We start from the raw sequence: 14,810 nt of genomic DNA, 5'->3' as shown, positions 1-14,810 counted from the left end.
CCTATCTTGTCTCAAGTTTCTTGTTTGCCTAGTGCGCTCTCAGGGAGTGGTGGTCTATCATAGGATAGGGGATCAGGCGGGTGGGAGCTGAGTAAATGCGCTGGTGCATTGCGGAGCAAGGGGAAGAGGGATTCAAAGTCTTCCAGGTTGCTGTTATTGGCTTGGATCAAGACTGTGCCGTTGGTGTAGATAGTCACTGCAATGTAGCCGGTATGTTTAAGGCGGTTAGGGAGTGTGTTCGTTAGTTTACAGCTGTGAAGGGTGTTGGTAGTTTTAGATGTGATCAGATGTGTTTGAGGATGTTGTTCCATTTAGCAGGTCTTATAGTATGGAAAATGAGGTCTGTTATTAGCTGGCCTCTGGAGTTGCAGTGGTATGTGTCCGCCATTAGAGTTTCTGTGTGCTGTCTAATCACTCTGTGTTTGAGATTTCTTTTTGCTTTAGGTGTGAGGTTGGGTGGGAAGGTGATGGATAAGGAGTTCAGGCCGTGAGGTTTCAGTCCGTTGGGTGAGGAGGGGCGGAGGGGAGCAGATGTGGGAGGTGACATTATTAACCTGGTTGGGGGGGGTGTAGGCTCTTCAGTATTGTGATCAGTCTCTTTGGTGGTGAAGGTACGAATTTTGCTGGGATTTAGGGTAGGTTGCCTTCTCCATGTTTCCGTAGGGGTTGGGGAAGGGTTTGATGATCTTTTAAATCAGAAGGGCTAAACCTTAGGGCCTTCAGCGAGGGGATGGCCTCTATGATCCTTGGGTGGAGTCAGGCATTTTCGGGGGTTGCTCCGTGGGAGGGAGCCGGGTTATCCATTTGCTGCCTTCCACTTGGGGTCATGCCGGAGGAGCCGTGCCTATGTCCATTGGTCCTTGTCCCTAGGTCCTGTTGTGCCTTATGTCCCTTAGTCCATATGTCCATTGGTCCTGGGAGAGAGGTGGACGGAGTTGAGGCGGTTAATTTGTCTGGGGAAGTCCGGTGAGTTTGTGGATTACCGGAGATAAGGGGCAGGCAGCCGCCATCTTAGGGACAGGCCCCAGGTAATTGGTGGTGATATGGGATATGCTCTGTGCCTCTCGTTCTTCGGGCCAGCGTGTTCTGGATAGAGAGGTTGATCGGTTTGGGGGAAGGAGCCTCGTCACAGTGTTGGTGAGTTACAGTGGTATTGGGCGTCTCGCCGTAACTGGGGCTAGTACTTCCAAGGTGGTTATTATTGTTGGTAATGGGTTTTCTTGTGCACACCGGAGCTAGATGATGCTTGCTTTCTGGCTAAGGTATGAACTGGATGTGTCTTGTGACTCCACAACAGACAAAAGAAATATGATGTAATAGGTTTCATCGTATTCTCAGACGCACACTTCTATTCCGTCCTTCCCTTTAGTAAACAACATACTGTTGATTTGTGTGTGAATGTTCCTTCTTGTGAAGGAAGGTTCAACTCTGCTCTCAGGGCGATAGCACAGGGATAATGGGGAATTCTAGTGTTTTAGAATCAAGACTCAATCTCTATGCAGGATAGTGGTGATAACCGGGTATTCCTGCGTGGAAATTGTAAAGTTCACTTTTTATGAGAAAGGTTAAGTTGAACAGAAATGTTCTTGAAGCAACCTTAATTTAAAAAGGCCAATATGCAGTTCTTTGAGAGTTGAGACATCAAGCTAAGGCTAAGGTCAAGATTTTAATGAATTCTTGCTGGCAGTGACCATTCCAAACAGACGCGTACCAGGGTTGCTTAAGCAGGAATAATACCGGTGTTGGGATTAGCACAGGGTAACTGAGCCTTTTCTTGACCACAAGAGCAGAGGAAGCAGGCATCCCAAAGACCACAACTCCCTTGTAGGCTCACTTGGTTCACTGTGCAGGCAGTGATGGTATGGCCAAGTCATATGGCTCCGATAGCTTACAATACAACAAAGGTGTTCTTGAGGATCATAGGGGCTTAAACGTCTCTTGGCTAACCAGCCAAACATGGCGGACGTGAGCCGTTAGAGCTCCGTCCTGTAACCCTCATTTATCCTGATAAACTTGTCATCCACAGCCATCTAAATGCAGTGAGGAAATAAGAGAACGCCTGCATCGCGGTAGCACACAAGTGAGTCATGAGGAACGCGGAAAGAGCAGTATGGACGCCGGGGCCTGGCGGCGAGGTGCCCGTGGGCTATCAGACGCCGTCGGCTGTGAAGGTACACTGTAAGCACACGCTCGCGCTGACCGCTCCGCAGAGGTATGAGTGCCCCTTTGCTGAGATGAGGACCTTGGAGGTGAGTGGGGGCTCTGTTCTCTCTCCTCCTGAGGAACACTTGTGTCGCCATTAATGCCATCGCTACCAGTGCATGCACGGGGGAATTGTGAGCCCAGGCAATACTGTGTGGACCCCTTGTAGACGGTGTCGTGGTGGGCCTCAGGCCCACATCACGCAAATAACGGACACCCACACTGGGAGATGCTTAGTAGTAACTGGCCACGAGCACGTGCACCCGGGCCTCTTTATTAGCCGGCTCACGTCACCCGTGACGCCGGTGGTGGATGGGTGTGGGGTGCCGTGTGTCCACTCCCATAGGGGGAGTGGCTACTAGACCAGTGCCTGTCGAGAGACTAGAACGTGTCTCGCAGGACACTACATTCCTTTCCACCTTTATTAAAGAACAAACAAAATGCTAGTCCAACCTGTGGGGACAAAACCATTAACTAAAACACCACAGGGTCCATCAGTCTTCTGAGACAGGTGGCAGGAAGACGCCAGACGTCGGCTGATGACTCTGCGTGCAGCAGGACCTTCCCGGTTGGCACTCGTAGTTTAACCTGAACAGTTCAGGACACGACCGCTGGCTTGGAGACGTCCACTGCATGGCGACAGTTCACTGGTGAGGGCATGTCTTGCATGACTTCCCTTTTGTTGACGTCGGTGATGGTCTGTGGTGAATTCAAACAGTTCTTTCAAGGGGATGCGTCATGAGCATGGACGGAGTTCATGGTGATGGTTCGTGGAGGTGTTGCTTGATCACTTGTCTCTATGGACACTTTTGGCTGTAACCACTGAGCCGTCGGTGGGGCAAAGTCTCTTTTCACTCTCCCGTCTGGAGAGCCCCATTGCCAGGGTTGCTGAGGGACTGCAGGAAGGCTACGCTGGGGCCACTTGTGTGCCGGCTGGGGCAACTGCAGGACCACCTAGGAGCCATTGCTTGGTCGCACGCACAACCCTCTGGGTGGAGGTGTCTTGGTCGTTGCTTGCTCTTGCTACCGCGGTTCAGGGGTTTGTCCGGTTCACAAGTAGCCTCTGGTCTCTTCTCTCGGCTGGTGTGGCAACAGTGTGTGACTCCAGTCCATTGATACTCTGGGAGTGGTGTTTGACGCATGTGGTGATGGCTGGCGTGATGGCGGTTGCCAGCCATGTGGTGACTCCGGATGACAGGTGGTGGTGACGTGCTGGGAGAGTTTGATGTCAGGAGGGACTTGGTAGCCCTGTGCCTCCGCCTTGCTGAGGTTGAGTTTCAGTGACGGCGTGACACGTAGTGTGTGGATCCTCTCTTGCCTGGCTTGGGGCCACTGCCGACTCCTTCTTGAGGCGGTGTGAGGAAAAACACTTGATACCGATCTTCGCCCGTGGCATCTGCAGTCAGGAGCAGGGATGCCGTTTGACTTCGACTGTTGACACTCTGGGATGGACGACCGTCTGGGGATGCGTTGGGATAATACACGGTTTGCGTTTGCTGTGGCTTGTGTTCGGCTCTCCCGTGAGGCTGTATCCAGGGACGCCGATTGACGCTCACCTGGGGAAACTTTTGGGATGATACCCGGTCTGCGCTTGCTGCGGCTTACTCTTGGTTCTCCCTTGAGGCTGTATCGAGGGACGCCGATTGACGCTCACCTGTGGAAGCATTGGGATGAGACTCAGTTTGCGCTTGCTGTGGCTTACTCTTGGTTCTCCCTTGAGCCTGTGTCCAGGGACGCCGATTGACGCTCACCTGGGGGAGTGGTGGGATGAGACTCGGTTCTCACTTGCTGCCGCTTTTGTGTGGTTATCCTTGGTGCTGTCGCCAGGGCCGTCGGTCCACCTTGGTGTCTGTCTGGTGTCTTTGGAGGGGTTCTTGGGTCGTGGTGCTACGAGTCCTTGTGATTCTCCTCTTGTTGTCTTTGACGCACCTGTGGGAGTCCAGCTCTTCTGGGTGACATGATTTCCACTCTTCTTCTTCTGAGGCAGTGACATGCCACATGTTCGAACAAGGCCAACGGGCCTATTGACTCCTATGGTCTGGAGACCATTCAGGCGAATATTCAGGCACTCTTCTCGGCTGCAAGGCATGCAGCCACTCATCTTCGGTGCTCTTTTCTTCAGGCAGCTTCTTGACGCTCCTGCTCCGGGTGTTCCCTCTCCAGGGAATGACTTCCACGGGCAGTGGTGAGCTGTGGTGGCGGCTGGCCACTTGTGGTGTACGACTCTCCTCTCCTCTGTCTTTGGTCGCTGACGACTCCTGTTTGAGGTAGCGTGAGGGAGGACACTGTGCTGCGTTTTGGCCCTATCTGGACTCCATTGCTGTTGCTGCTGTGGAGATGTATGAGATCTCCCTGCTGATTCTAGCAGTGCTTCTTTCTTTTGGAAAGGTTTCTTTTCCTCCTAGGCATGCTCCTGTACTGGCACGCTTCTGGGTGTGTGTGCGGCATGTACCTCGGACTGCATTCTTCTCATCACTAGGGCGCCCTCCTCTGGCACCGATCGTGCCTGCTCTTCATCTTTGCCATAGTGTTTATTGCCCGCCAGGAGCATAGAACGCTCTTCTCACCGGAGAGGGAGTAGGGCCGCCGCTGATGGCTTGCTTTATGCTCCAGTCCTTACTTGCACTTTGGCAGGGGTGGTCTACCTCGAGCTGTTGCTTGATCCGTGATCTCCTTGCCGTGACTGATTGTTGTTGGCGTGGCTGCTACGGACTTGTAGCCTCTCTTGTTTGAGTGGACGTTACGTGGCATTGCATGGGCGGGCTTATGTCCAACTGACACGCAGCCCATCGGGCAGGTGGCACTGTCCTGGTCCGTCTATTGTTGTGACGACTTGACCATTTCTCAATGTGTCTCACTCTGTCCTCTCCTTGTGTTGGGGTTGCGCAGTGATCAGTACAGCGGGTGTGGGTACTTGCCGTTTTAGGTGCGACGTCGTGTACGCCCTCGGTAGGGTGAGCAGTCTCTCCCTATCAACCTGACAGACATCACCTGGGGCCTGTAGCACTGTCCTGACCTGTCTCTTTCTTTCCTTAGACAAGTGCTGTACGCCGTGGTGCGTCACTTTGAGTGCTACTTTGTTGGAGCTGCCCGCCTCTTGCTTGTGACAGTACTCCTTGCCAGCCTGACGCTGGTCTGTACAGATGTCGCTTTGGTCTCTTGTGGTGCTTTCTCTGCTGGGCTGGCACTATCATCGGTGCTGCTGTGTGCCCTCCTGCTGTTTGGGATCGGTCTTCCTTTTCCTTTTTAATAGTACTCTGGGTTTGTAGTGCACTGGGGTGCTGTTATTGGGCAGGTCTAGGATTGCCTCCTCCTCCACTGTCGCCGTCTGTTGCAGCAATTGATTCGGTGCTGCCACCTGTTTCTGTGTGGCACACCTATCTTCCAAGTGTGGTGAGGCGACCTGGCCACTAGGTGGCCTTCACGTGCCTCGAGTACTTGAGCTGTTGACTGGCTTTCTGGCCTACTGCATGCCAGACGTGCTGTGATTGTAGGTGGCCATCTGATTAGCTGTTTCTTTCCTTTTCCTCCCACGCATGTGGGGTTGTGGCCTTTTAGCTCTACACAGGCATGGTGCAGGGGCTGAACCTGGACAGAGGACGCTGGAGGGCTAACCAGAGCTGACTCCGTAGTGCCGTCCTTCCTGCTCACTTTATCGCGGTGCCCTCATTTCTTTGCTGGGCTGCTTCTCGAAGGTCACTGCTGCTTTCATCTGCGGCCGCTAGGTGGCGCTATATGCTCCTCTCTCGCCGCAGCAGTCAGATCTCTGCTCGAGGCCGCGATGTCGGAATTAGGCGGGCCTCTTCCTTCACGGGCTCCGTCTGGGTGCCTGAGGCATCAGCACCTTCTGTGCCGCTTCTCGCAGGTCAGTGGCGGCTTGGGGCTAGATCCGGAAAGGCAGCGCTTCCTCTACGGCACTTCTCCTCGGGGACAGCAGCCGTTGGGCAGGATCGTCTACCAGCGCTCAAGCAGGTAGGGTGTTTTCGGACCCATTTTTCCGCCGTGCTGCTTCGCTTCCATGCACCTGTGTGGCAGGCTCATGTTGCTGCGGGTGGGCTCCGCTTTACTTTCTTTAGTCTGGGGCAGTGTTCGGTGTCGGCCATATGAGCGGGGTGGACTCCCGCTGGCCCAATCACCTGTGATCGCTGCTCTAGCCTTGACTCACCTCCGGTCAGGCTGGCGTTGTGGCTGTCGCGGTTGGGCTCCGCTGTATCACGACATCCCGCCGCTTCTTTGCAGATCGTGGCGTGGCCGACAGAACTGCATTCGGGCCCGCTTATTCTTTCCTTGTGCTGCAGGCGTTATCTCGCCATTTTCTCGGCCGGTGCGGGTGGGCTCCGCACGGCTCTCTCTTCACCCCACGCAGGGGCCTCACGCTGGGCACGGAGGTGCGGGGTAGGCTCCCGGTCACCTCCTTCTTTGTCTCCTCGGCCCGGGGCTTAGCAGACGCCTCACAGGCCTGCGCTGACTGTTGGTTGCATCAGGGGCGGGGGGGTGCTATTGACACGGGCAGCACTCTCTCCTCCTTTCCCCCCAAACGATCAGGCTGGTGCACGCCTGGGCACCGACTCCGCCTCGTCGCCAATGTCGTGATCACGCAAATAACGGACACCCACACTGGGAGATGCTTAGTAGTAACTGGCCACGAGCACGTGCACCCGGGCCTCTTTATTAGCTGGCTCGTGACACCCGTGGTGGATGGGTGTGGGGTGTCGTGTGTCCACTCCCATAGGGGGAGTGGCTACTAGACCAGTGCCTGTCGAGACACTAGAACGTGTCTCGCAGGACACTACAGACGGCGCCTCTCACCCACCCTCTGCGCCAAAGGAGCCCCATCCCGTGGCATCCACCCGCTGACAGGATCTCTGGGCTGGTGAAAGGGGCGCGCCGCGAGTCAGACGATCTTTCCTGCCCCCCTGCCTCTCTCCTGCCCCGCTCGCCAGGCAGTGAAAGTATCGGTGCAAGGCCTTGGGGGAAGAGACTGTCGCCCTGCACTGCGCTCGGGGGACCTTGGAGGTGACTGGGGGCTCTGTTCTCTCTCCTCCCCAGGAACACTTGTGTCGCCATTAATGCCATCGCTACCAGTGCATGCACGGGGAATTGTGAGCCCAGGCAATACTGTGTGGACCCCTTGTAGAAGGCGCCTTTCACCCACCCTCTGCGCCAAAGGAGCCCCATCCCGTGGCATCCACCCGCTGACAGGATCTCTGGGCTGGTGAGAGGGTCAGACGATCTTTCCCACCCCCCTGCCTCTCTCTTGCCCCGCTCGCCAGGCAGTGAAAGTATCGGTGCAAGGCCTTGGGGGAAGAGACTGTCGCCCTGCACTGCGCTTGGGGGGCGGTTAAGGCCAAGGCGGTGGGGGTGGACCAATCAAAGCGGGCGACACTGTCGACTACGGGAGTACTCTGCTACACAGAGGTACAAGGAGGGGCCCTCACACCGAATCGATGACTTTCAAGACGACTGGGGGCTTTGTTCTCTTCCCCCCGCTCCCTCCCCGGAACAATTGCACCGCCACTGTGGGGAGAGGCGGCGCCACTGTGGGGAGAGGCGCCACCCACTATCAGTGCACACACGTGGGAACTGCGTGCCAACGTGGGACCCAGACTTCGCTGTGGTGAAAAAACCCCTGGTAGACCGTGCCTGCCGCTTGCCCCCTATGCCACCAAAGTTTGACCTGGGATGCCTGCCTGCCGATGAGGTCACTGAATCGGTGACCGCGGTGCACCGTGGGGGGCGGGTGGTATTCACCGCCTCCCGCCTCTGTCCTGAGCTGTTTACTGAGGCTAGCCCAGGCCGCAGCAACACCGGTGCAGGGTCTCGAGGGAAGAGGCCATTTGGGCAGACGCTCGCCCTGCGTGAAGCCCGGAGGTCGGATCGGGTCCAGGCAGCAGAGACTCATCAGCTGCAGCGGTCGTTTCCCATGGATCCTGGGGCCTGGCATGAAACATGTTGAACTAAGTGGAGAAAGGAGAACACTGCCTTTCCCCCTCCTGATCTAGCTTGGCCATGACCAGACCGGGCTGTAGTCTGGCGAAGTGCTGCAGTACAGGCCTCAGGGACGGCTGGAGGCCCCACTGCATCCCAACACCCTGCCCGGAACAGTTGCGCCACCATTGTGAAGAAAGGCGGCTGCCTACAATCAGCGAGAGCCCACAGAAATTGCGTGGCAAGGTGAGGCCCAGACAACGCCACAAAAACGTCTGAAAGACGGCACCCGCCGCCATGGGCGTCCGCAGGGGGGGGCAAGGAGGGGCGCTTGCCCCCCCCCCTGGAGCGCCTCTCCTTGCCCCCCCCTGCGCAAGCCCATCTGTACCAATGCATCCAGGAGTGAGGCCTGACGCTGGGGCTTTTAAGCATTGCAGGTAACAGAGCTGTTCCCCTGCAAAAGGCCTCAGCTCCCTGATGGGGCGCCTCGCACTCCTCTGAGCACAAGAGCAGCCCACCCCGCCCATTGTCATTCTGTGTGGGGCTGATTGCCCCATACAGAATGACAAGGAGTCAGTCTGGGCTGGCACAGCATGTGGTGGCCTCATCCAGCCTCGGTCCAGGGCAGGGCATTCTGTCACATGAAAGTGCAAAAACGCCCATGCTGCTGCTAGGTGAGAATCCACTTAGCCAAAGGAAGGCGGTGAAAGATGTTGAAAGGAAAGGATTATAGTTTTAGTACAGCAACCATGATTGCTGCTTTTTTATTTTATTCAACTAACAACCATTGACAAAGCCAATAGTTCTGGCTTGTTGTAGGTGTAACGTTACTTGTTCTAAGTGTAACGTTACTTGTATTATATATCTGGATGCAATGACAGAAGCAACAAAAATACCAGTCAGGCGGCACATTATATTTAGCACAGAATTTTAGCTTATGTGTTTTAAGGCATGCATTTTGTTACATCAAACACCCTTTTGAAGAGACCCCCTAGTTTTCTCATCCCACTTAAAGCTCTGGAAACAACACCATGTCAGAGTCGCCCCACGTCAAGGCCCTGCGCATCATGCATGACTCATGCCTTCCACTTTTTTAGATTGCCTATGTGCAGGGGCATAGTGAACCCTGCTCCACCCCACCCCTTACTTTAGGAACTACAGCGAGGGTGGAGTCCTTGATGGGTCTCATAATTAATGTGAAAAGGTGAGTGAGTAAGTAAGTTAAGGGATGAGTGGATGGATGGATGGCTGGCTGGATAGACGAGTGAAATGATGGATGGATGGATGAGTGAAAGGGTGGATGACTCGCGAGTGAATGGGTGGATGGATGAGTGAAATGATGGATGGATTGATGAATTGATAAGTGAAAGGGTGGATTAATGAATTGATAAGTGAAAGGGTGGATTAATGAATTGATAAGTGAAAGGGTGGATTAATGAATTGATAAGTGAAAGGGTGAATGGATGGACGGATGAGTGAAAGGGTGGATGTAAGGCTGGATGAGTGAGTGAAAGGGCGGGTAGATGGATGAAAGGATGGATAGATGAGTGAAGGAGTGAAAGGGTGGATGGATGAGAGAAAGGGTGGATGGATGAGAGAAAGGATAGATGAATGATAGGTTCAATGGATGGATTCATGAGTGGATGAGGAGATGGATGGGTGGGTGGATGGAAGGATGGATGGCTAAGTGAAAGGGGAATTGAAAGAGGAAGGGGGATGTGTAAATGGATGACTGAACAGGTGAATGGCTGGATGGATGAGTTAATGGATGGATGTGTGGAAGAGTGGATGGATGAGTGTACAGATGGATGGAAGGAAACGTGATGGATAGGTTTGTAAATGGATGAATATGGACATGGATCGGCACACAGATGGAAGGACAGAATGAATCGTGAAAGACTGAATGATGGATGAAAGTATGATTACACATTGTAAGCCCCATTATCTTAACCCCTTCGATGCTGGTGACGGAACCGTTCCGTCATCAGTCACGGCTGAGCTGTGCTGATGACGGAACGGTTCCGTCACGACCGCGCCCTGTTCTGGAATGTCCAGCACAGGGCGCGGCTACGGCGCCGCACGGAAGCGGTTAAGCAACATTTCCTATATATTGACTTTCTCATTTATATGAGTGATTGTCTCTATATAATATGGGTGTGTTGTAACACACTCCAAAACTCTGCCCCACATATTTGGGATGAGTAGCACTATACAAGAAATTAAATACACATGAGAGAGGGTCTATGTGAAGATGAGGGGCGCCTTTGGAGGGTGGTATCAAGGCCAGACTGGCCGGAACGGGCATTAGGCGTTTTTTCTCTGGGAGCTGGAAAGGTGGGGGCGGTTTTGTTACCATAAAAAGACCTGCACATTTGCTTAAAGCTGCACGTATACTGACAAACCATGAAGTGCACAATTGTCTCAACCTAATATAAACTTATTTTCACTTGTACTTCAGTGGTTGTCTATTTACTTACTTATATACTATTGCGCAACCTTCTCTGATGTGTCTTTAAACCTTACCTTTTGTCCTGAATTTTGACCTCCTGTCTTGAATTTTTGTCCTGAATTTTGACCCTTTGTCCTGAATTTTTACACTCACTCTCCTGAATTTGCACCCATGCCAGTTGGTCACTCTAGGCATCACAGCGACCCCTCCAGGTACCAGTGGTTGGGGGGGGCGGTGATCCTTGGCGTTCAGATGGAGGGGGCTACCAATGACAGAGGCGACAAGTGCAGGCGCGCTGCAACCCACTCATCACCACCACATGAAGGAAGAAAATAACCCGATCAGCTCGTCGACCCAACTTCCTGAAAAAAACTTTCAGACACCATGGAAAGGCAGCAGCATTTGCTGTCTGCGAGTATGTCAAATTAGATTTGTACAATAAACCTATTTGTAAAGGAAACTGCATTAAATGTCTGCCCCATCACGGTCACCACTCAGTGTCTTCAATCCCTTGTTCACCCCTCTTTTAAACCTCACGTCAACTCCTCTCCCTCAAATTTTGGGAGGGGGGCTAATTCATCCAGCCAAAGCCATGTGCAGAGTGGAGATGCAGGGGCTCTAAGTAGGGGTGAAAACACAGCAAAGCCTCATTACCAAGTAAATGGTCTTTTAAAGACCTGTGTGAAGTACTTGGGTGCGGCTGTGTGTGTGTGGTGTGCCGGGAAGCTGTCTCAGCCGGGCACACACATTCTTATACCATTGACACCCCTCAGAATGACAAATCATCACTTCTAGCTGCCTGGTCATGGCGTGGGAGTGGGAAGATGTGCACAGCAAGGGGAAAGGGATGGTGACGCTTTTCTTTTGTATAGGAATTTCTGCTGGCATCATAGCCCAGGGTTTGCTGTCCGTGCACTTGTATAGGAGTGTATCCATACAAGTGCACAGACAGCAAACCATGGGCTATGACGCCAGCAGGAATGACTTTACAAAGGAAAAGCGTCTCCTGCACTGCCATCCCTTTCACCCTGCTGTCTGTGCACTTGTATGGAATACACATCCATGGCGCTGCTCACCAGAAAAATGGTGAACAGGGCCATGGATCTGTCTCTTTTTGCATCCAAGGGCACAGACGAAGAAGCAGAGGAGGCCCAGGCAAGGAGAATCCAGGAGACATTTGACCAACACCTATCTAGAAAGTGAGACCTTTGGGAGAGGCTGGATGCCAGGACGACAGTGCTGCTGATCAGCCCGACTCCACCGAATAGTATCAGAAGAGCAGGCAGCAGTTTTTAAGTGAGTTCCAGTAACTTTAATGCATTCTGCAGCATCAACAGCATTACCTACTGGCTGCATATCTAGGTTACAGTGTTTTAGACTTACATGCATGGAAACCTCAAGGAGGACAGTCCCCTCCGAATATGCGAATATAGTGTAAGCTTGTAGGGGTAGATTTACAAGCCCCTTGGGCCACTTTTGCGACACTTTTCCCATGTTAATAGTGACGCAAAAGTGGCGCAGGGGCTTGTAAATCCGCCCATAGCGTTCAGCTTTTGGCATGCCAGTGGGGTCATTTTAGGGTTTAGGGTGGGTATGGGTTTTGGGGTGGCAGGGATAATTTTAGGGTTCAAGGTGGGTATGAGTTTTGTGGTGCCAGGGGTAATTTGAGGGTTCAGGGCGAGTATGGGGTTTGGGGTGCTAGGGGAAATGTTAGGGTTCGGGTGGATATGGGTTTTGGGGTACCAGGGGTAATGTTAGGGTTCAGGGCGGGTATGAGTTTTGGGGGGGGCATGGGTAATTTTAGAGTTCATGGTGGGTATGGGTTTTGTGGTACCAGGGGGTAATTTTAGGGTTCAGGGTGGGTATGGGTTTTGGGTTGCAAGGGGGTACATTTTAGGGTTCAGGGCGGGTATGGGTTTTGGGGTACCAGGGGGACAATTTTAGGGGTCAGGGCGGGTATGGGTTATGGGTTTTGGGGTGCCAGGGGGCTAATTTCAGGGATTAGGGAATGTATGAGTTTTAAGGGGCCAGGGTGTAATATTAGGGTTCATATGTGTGCTCTAATTGTTGTCCAGTTTCAAATGCAGAATTCACCACTTTTTTTTTCTCAGCTTGGCCTGAGCATTACCCGATCCTGATTGTCTGCCATTTTAGCCCCGCCCCTATTGATTAACATTAGCCACGCCCCTTAATTTGTCAGGTTAGCGCCACCCCCTGGAAAAATTTCTGCGGATGCCCATGCCCGCCGCTCACCCTCTGCGCCACCATAGTTTGACACTGAGCGTACACCCACTGGCAGCCATCTTGTTTAAGTGATTGGGGAACACTGCAGGGTTCGGGCGGCCTGTCCTGCCCCCGCCTCTCTCCTATTCCGCTTGCTGGGGTTGGTCTAGGCTTCAATAGCACCGGTGCAGGGCCTTGGGGAAGATAGATCAGACGGACGCTCACCCTACGAGGCGCCAGAGGGTCGGATCGGACCCAGGTGGTGGAGACACACCACAAGAGGCTGGCACTTGCCACTGACCCTGAAACTCAACAACATACACGGTGGACCGGGTGGGGTGAGTGGCACGTGGCCTTCTCCCCCTGATCTCACTCAGGCGTGGGAGAAGACTGAGCCCAGGACATAGCGACGAAGCAAGAGGGGAGAACGGCCCCCTCTTCCGAACACACACAGAAGGCCATCGCAGGGCACGAGACGGATCCCCGCGGTCTCTGTGGAGGGGGTGCAGATAGGCCCACCAGACAGAATTTCCCACCATTCAATTACTCAACGACATAACAGCTAAGAGGCCAGAAGCGCCTGCAACAACAAAAACACCTGCCTGGGTACCTACCGGTCCACAGAGGGGGCCTGCTGCATCTGAGAGGCATGGTACGGGTGACTGGTCCTGTCAATCCAGAACCAAATCGAATGCCGTCAGTACAGCAGATAGTCATGGGCCGCCTGCGCACCAGCACCCAACAACTTAATGCATGCTCTGGCGCATCGGAGCCGGGACGGCAGAAGGGGGTACAACCTCACAGATTCCACACACAGCGCTTGCCGCCAAACCGGACTAGCAGCAGTCGAGAAGATTGGATCCACTCTTGATCAAACCCGCTCATCGCTGGAGTCCAAAATTGACAAGGTGACTTCGGACTTCACTCTTCTGCGAGCTGATCATCATAAGTTAGGAGATAAAGTGCGACAGCAAGAACAAACGCTCACAGAATTAAAACCTGTCATGCCAAGTCACACTGTGGCCCTGCAGGACCTCATCGATCGAGTACATAAGCTTCAGGACAGAGTGGAGGATGCTGAGGGACACTCATGCAGGAACAATGTCCGTGTAGTGGTAATCCCAGACGGTGAAGGAGTACGGCATCCGGAAGAATTTACCGAGCGCTGGATCAGAGACCTACTGCCAGCCGACACCCTGTATTCCCAGTTCGTAGTTGAAAAAGCACACAGGGTCCCTTCACAGAAACCCCCGCCGGGGGCCCGTCCACCGTCCATTCCTGTTCAAAGTTCTCAACTACAGGGACAGAGACTTGATATTGTGTGAGACCCGCAAGATCCCATATATAAAACTGGGAAGTAATCAGATCATGCTTTTCCCGGATTACACTGCGCAAGTACAACGACGCAGGAGCACATACACAGCGGTAATGTTGCAGCTTAGAGAACTCGATCTAAAATACTCTTTGATGTTCCCTGCACGGCTTCGGGTAGTAGCAAACAGGATGACACATTACTTTGAATTGCCCGCTGACATCTGGGACTTGCTGGAGAAGTCGGGGACATGGACAGAGGTCAGACCTTCCGCGGAGACAGAGCTATGTAAGCCCGGTAGAAGGCGATGGACTCGAGGAGGGCGCTGCAGACTCCAATCAAATACCACCGCCACTGTTCCCAACCTGGAGCAAAGAAGAATGGAAAGGCAAGAGGCGATCCATGTTGCCGCTGCACTAGGGACTACGCCGCAAAACTTAAATGCCAACGGAGTCCATCCAGGTGCTCTGATGCTGGCTCCTCCACACCCTCCAGACTAGATGATCCAGAGGAGTATCCACTACCGGATGTCACGCCACAGACGGCGAATTACATTATATGACTTTGGACAAATTATCGCACAGCGTCGGGAATAAGCCCAAGCAAGTATCTGTCTCCTAAGCAAATATGTTGTGCTCGATACTGACATTGCTCTCCCCATCTTCTATTTGTACTTACCCTGCGTTTCCTTACACA

Source organism: Lissotriton helveticus, chromosome 11, assembly GCF_964261635.1.
Source record: "Lissotriton helveticus chromosome 11, aLisHel1.1, whole genome shotgun sequence".
NCBI classification, from domain to species: Eukaryota; Metazoa; Chordata; class Amphibia; order Caudata; family Salamandridae; genus Lissotriton; species Lissotriton helveticus.
This window is presented reverse-complemented; position numbering follows the sequence as displayed.